This window comes from Geospiza fortis, unplaced genomic scaffold (assembly GCF_000277835.1).
Source record: "Geospiza fortis unplaced genomic scaffold, GeoFor_1.0 scaffold171, whole genome shotgun sequence".
In the NCBI taxonomy this organism is placed as follows: domain Eukaryota; kingdom Metazoa; phylum Chordata; class Aves; order Passeriformes; family Thraupidae; genus Geospiza; species Geospiza fortis.
Genome location: NW_005054313.1, coordinates 8,564,758 through 8,570,757, shown reverse-complemented (window position 1 = coordinate 8,570,757; position 6,000 = coordinate 8,564,758). Strand labels below are relative to the sequence as shown.

Sequence of the window (6,000 nt, the reverse complement as noted above, 5' to 3'; positions counted from 1 at the left end):
CCTGCTGAGCAGGACTCAGCTGTGACCTTCCCTGGCTCTCTGCACTCTGCTCATTGCCACCCCGAGCACTGATACTCAATCCAAAAGCCAAGTCTGATAAGCAGGGAGGATTTTTCATCATATGCATTTTATTCTTGAGCTTCAGATTACACAGAAAGCTTGCCAGACTGTCGGGAACTTGTCAGAGCTGCTGGGCTCACGCTCTCTCACAGCTGACTCTGCATCTCCAGTCTCAGGAGGAGCTGATAAGGGCCACATTGATGGCCACTGCAGGATTGGGCAGTTTCCGAAAGCATTGAACAGTTTCAGGAGATGCTGTTGACGATTCAGGAGGTAGCACAATTTCTTGTGACTCATGGCTAAGGTATTAATTGTGTTACTGTACTGAAAGCTTGTAATAATTCATAGCACTGTTCAGAAACATTAGATTTATCAAACTTTGAATTTCAAATAAGCTGCTTTCTACTTATTCTAGTAAACCAGATCCTTCTGTTAAGAGTCAATATTCTACTCTTCTGACTCTTTTCTGGCACTGGACACAGAGATCACCTTTGGGTCAGGGTGTGTGGGTTACCCTTGTGTGAGTTCAAAGAGATGGAGATGAAAGGTGCCAGACAGTGACTTTATCAAAGACAGAATAAGTCCAAAGGTGCTCAGCACTTCCCTTCAGGAATATTGAAATTTATCCCCCAAAGTCACTTTGCTCTAGAGCATTACACAATCAGTAAAAGGTGAGTTGTGAGCAAAAACTCACAGTGTGTTTAAAAGTTGCAGCTGATTTTTTTTTCCTTTCTACTACTTTTTAGTAGTCCAGCAAAATTCCTATGAAATGGCCTATTTAAAAAGGTTTTGGATCATTCTGTTATAATCTGGCATCTGGTAGTTTAGGTTCTGGGTAGTTGCTTTAGGAGAGGTAATCACTTCCTTTACCTTTTGTTGGGGGGGGGAAGGAAAAACAAACAAGTAAACCAAAACTCCGTTTTATCTGAAGCTTAAACAGTAGTGACATTTGTGACAGTTTTATTTTTAAAACTCTTTATGAAGTTACAAGAGATGTCATCAGAGTATTTAACAGAAGGTTTTGGGCTTTTTTTTAGTTTTATTCCATAAAGCCTCATGGAAGCAGTGAGATACTTTCCCTTTGGTGACTTTGCCATAGAATTTCTGATTTACTGTTTCAAATATCCTACTCTAATTTCTTTATAAATGCTGTGCTATTTGACTTCCTATTTATTTACTGTGTAGATTAAATTTCTGCTGTACCAAAATCCTGGTTTAGTCTAAAACAAAACAAAACAAAAAAACCAAAAAAAAACAAAACAAAAAAAAAAGTACCACAAATTTTTGTCATTTACAGAAGGCTTTTACATCTTTATAGCTGTGATTACAGAATTCCTGCAAAACCCCTCCATATATATATATGCTTTGATGCATGTTTTTTGTGAACCTTGCATGGCCTTTGGTTGATCTGTGTTTCATAAATGAACAGAAAGCATAAAAATAGATTCTCACTGTTGTTCCAAGCAGACTCCTGTACTCTCTGCTGGGAAGAGCACTCAGTGCAGTTGCAAGTAGCAGAAGTCATCTCTGAAGTGTAAGCAAAGAGGGAGGAGAGTATTTAGTTTAATAAAACTATGGTTGAGCAATTGCTCTGATCACTTAAAAAAAAAAAACGGTGAAAAATATGTTTTCCTTAAATTCAGCAAGAATTCTCCTGGGCTTTGCTTTGAAAGTTAGCAAAAAACCCAACCATAAATGGATAAAATTACTCATATATTTTTCCAAGGAAAGTAAATAGGAATAAAAAAGATGGAAATATAATAAGGTGCAGACTTTCTAAGCTTGAGATGACCAGTTAAAACCAGTCAAATTTAATAGTGGCAAAAAGGCATGATGAACAAAACTGTTGACATTATAACGCTGGATGTAAATGAGAATGAATTATCCTCTGCTGAAGTAAACACACCAGCCTTGAATGTAGAGAAGCCCTGTGTTCAGGTTGGCTAAGTACTATTATTGTGGTTATGTTTGTGTCTTTTAAGTCATGCATGTACACAGGATGATTTCATAATATATTTTTAGTATTTTTAAACTATCATGCAGTCACAGTACTGCCTGTGAATTTAAGCAGTTAAAAACTGGTCTAGGTGCTGTTCAATTTTATTTTAGCCTTCTTTCAGGTCATGTATTTTTGTGCAGGAGCACCTAGTGAATAAAATATGAATTATTATAATTGAACTTCTAGGGATATCTAGTGACATGAAATTAATTTGTATGCTTACCCATACAATGTTATTTCATTTTCCAGTAGTATTACCTGTATTTTACAGACTTTGGGAAATTAGGTATAGAAGGACAAAGGTGTTACTTTCCATCAGGTGTGTAGAAACCTAATTACTGTTAAAGTCAGTGGGAGGCTGCCTAAAATCCCTTTGCAAATCTGTTCCTAACTAAATTGCCCTGGCTCATATAGGGAGTTGTGTCACCTCTTAACTGGCAGACTGCCAGAGCACTGTCCTTTGCCCAGGTTCATTTACTTTTCAATGAACTTGTTGAAAACATATTTCAGTCTAAAGTGTATCTGTCAATGTGTTCTCATATATAATGTCTTTTATGGGAGTTTCAAATTTTAACAACTAAAGCATCATCATCATATTTTTTAGAATTCTTTAATGAATGAAATGAAGTTGAATATGAACAAGACATAAAGAAATGGACTGAACATGAAGAAAGGGAACATATGTTTGGTATTTGGGGAAGAAGTGGTTTGCTGTTCTCAAATGATAGGCAGAATCATCTTCCTGACTTCTCCCCACTCAGGTCTCAGAAAACCTGACTGGAGTCAGGTAACCTGAACTGTCATCTCAGTTCTTTTCTTATAAATTTTCAGTGTTTTGAGAAGAGCTCCTGGGCCATGCAGTGTTTCAGGAACGTCAGAGGAAGACTGTAATAAACCTATACTTGTGCAAGCAGTTGCTTAACGGCTCTCTTTATTCTGAAGCTGTGGGGCAGCAGCACTGCTGGGCACTGAGGCATTTCACACTGGCATCTGCACTGCTCTTGCTCTCAGGTGACATTCTGCCCCAGAGCATTACCCTCCAGAACCAGTATTAGAAGGAAACTTTGACAAAGAGCAAGAAGTTGTCCTGTTATTCTGGGTTGTCCAGCTTCACTCTTCCCACATCCTCTCCTGAAGTGCATGATGATTAAATGAGCTGAACTTGTGCTCTTCTAAAGCTTGCTTCTGAAAATAGACTCCAAAACCACCCAGTAATATTGTCTCTGTGTTCTTATTCAGTGACAAACCTCCTACATGATAGTAGCAATGCAGATGATAGGTTGTCTTCATTGCTGGGATAAATTCCATCGTTACTGATGGATAGATTTGATGTTGTAACTAATTATATTATAACTGACAGGATGCAGCTGCTATTGTTCATACTCTTCAGCTGTTTCCACAATTAAGGATGCTTAGCCTGTGACAAGGCTGTTGCACAGCTGTCCAAAATATTTCTGGAAGGGAACAAATGTAACTTATTGGAAAAAAAAAACATTTTAGAAATTAGAAATAGTAGTGTCGTTAAGTTTGGAAAAGATTTCAAAGACCAGAGTCCAAGCCAGGCCCATCCAGTTTCTCCAGGAGAGTGCTGTGGGGGACAGTGCCAAAGGCTTTACTGAGGTCCAGGTAGGCTCCATCCAGAAGTGTCAGAGCTTATCCTGCATGTGTTGGAAATACATCTGTTGTGATCCAAGTCATCTTTGTTTCAGTGCTGTACTAAAACCCCTGAATTCTGGCAAGGTCTTTTGGCTGAAATTTGGATATCTGAGCTGTCAAATTCAGTTTCAAGTTTAAAATCAGGTGCAAATGCCACATGTGAAATTATCTAAATGGCTTAATTTCTCAGTGCTGTCAACTTACATGTCAGGAGGACATACTTTCCTTTCTTCTGCTTTTTTTCCTAGCCTAGGTCAAAAGTTTTGGAAGCTGACAGAGTTTGATTCTTATGGTCTGAATGCAGATGCATAAGAAGGCACAAAACCACTGTAGTCTTGCTCCTGACCTTACAATCTCTGTAGCTGATAAGGAATCCTAAGTGTCTGACTGTGATTGTAAAATGCCTGTGAGGCATCCTCTTGTTTTGTAGCTGAGTGGGCCTGCAGGAGCTCTTCATTAGTAATTGCATTGTAACTGTCTTAAATGTCACAGGATAAGAAATTGAGCATTTGTGTCCTTCCCTGTCGCTTGTAACCTCTTCTCCTCAGTCCCAAACTCTCCCACTGAAGAGTTGTCTGCAAAAGCCTGTTTTTGAGGGAGATGGGAAATGACACGAGTGCTGGGACAGGAGCAGCAACGGTGTCTGTTGGTGACCACACATGCAGGGGAGCAATAGTAGATTACAAGAGAATTGGTACTGTAATAGTTATAGTCTGGGACAATTATTTATGTCAAAGGAGAAGACAGAAATTCCTATGCTGTGTCATTATGACTTCTGTAAGCTTTTGCATCAACAGAAATGTACAAAATCCACAGTATCGCTGGAATTTCTAAATGCAAAACTGACTGTCTTTGTTCCCATAATCAGCACTCATAAAAAAATATTTTCTCCTGAACTTTGACAAAGTTTGTCCCTAGAGAGGATTCAAGGAAACAAGCACAGGAACATTAATACCATGTTTCTTCAGAAAGTCTGAACCAAGCAAGATGCATGTCTTGCAAAATATGATCAAGCAAACAAGAAAAACATGAAAATCCTGATGTTTTTGTCCTGATTCAAGCAAACAAGAAAAACATGAAAATCATGATGTTTTACTCGAGTAGCTCTCAGCACTACAAAACAAACTCTTCTAGTAGAATGTTTAAGGCAAGTTTGGGAATTTTGTAGTGGGAATTTTCTCTAGGGTTTGCAGGTAATGATAAAAGCAGGAGAAATATGAATGAATTAAAGCATGTGACGAATGGCCACAGTCTCAATTCCATTTGTGAATGATTATTCCCAAAGGGATAAGTACTCTTGTCCCATCTGTTCCTGCCTCCCTCCTGGGAAGGGTTTAGGATATATTATGAAAATGAAAGACTAAAAGAAGTATGTCAGGCTGCCTGGCATTTGTTTGAACTCTGAAATGAGAGGCTGCCTCTGCCATAGGGTGGGAGCCTTTGAGAGCAATTGAGCACCAAGTGACAGCCTTAATTTTTAATTTCTACACCTTTGTATTTTTAAGACAGACTCCATTCAGATGTCTGTGTTGATGAAGCACTAAGTACAGCATCTAATGAGGTGGTGAATGTAATTGCTGTGTATGCAGCATAATTTAAATACCAACTGTACTTAGATTCCTAATTTACCAAACCAGTCAATGCTATAATAATATTGAAAACAACAGCTCAGTGCTTATACAGTGTAGTCATGGGAGGATGAACTTAATGAGTTTGTTTGTGATTCTTATAAAGAGATCTTATCTGATAAAATCACAGTAGCTAAAGGTTATGGTTACCTAAAAGATGAGTCTTTTCCTTCCAAGCTTGGATATAATGTCCTAAATAAGGAAGTATCTGATACTAAATGTGTATTCTGGGACTGGAGATCTGCCAATTCCTAGGAGATAAGGCAGGAATTTTGCACTTGGAGTACATTAGGAGCCACAGTGAGGAAAGTTTTACTAGCAAATTGCAAGAACATGCCTTTTAACCTTAATGCAGCCACTGTACTATTTGGAACAGTGGGAAATTCTTTGTCCTTGAGGTGCAGTGAGAAACCTGCACTTACTCTAGTTATATTTACAGCCAAATTATCAAGTGAATGCCTAAATATGAATAAACAATTTTTTTAAATTTGAAAATTGGTTGCTAGAGGCCAGTTTTGCATTTCCAAAGAGTTATCATTCATTTGAGTTCTTCTCTAGGGACTATTCTTGAAGACAAATATTTTAGTGTGTGTGTGTGTGTGTGTTCTTTCAGAACACCCAGTGGTGTGTTGCAGACTTGAATGTCTTAAGCATTAC

At 38.2% G+C, this 6,000-nt stretch overlaps 1 protein-coding gene across 3 annotated transcripts in view; it reads left to right on the top strand.

Annotated features, from left to right (window-relative positions):
• DAPK2 (death associated protein kinase 2) overlaps positions 1 to 6,000 on the top strand; it is a 33,587-nt gene that overhangs the window by 5,554 nt on the left and 22,033 nt on the right. The window lies entirely within an intron of this gene.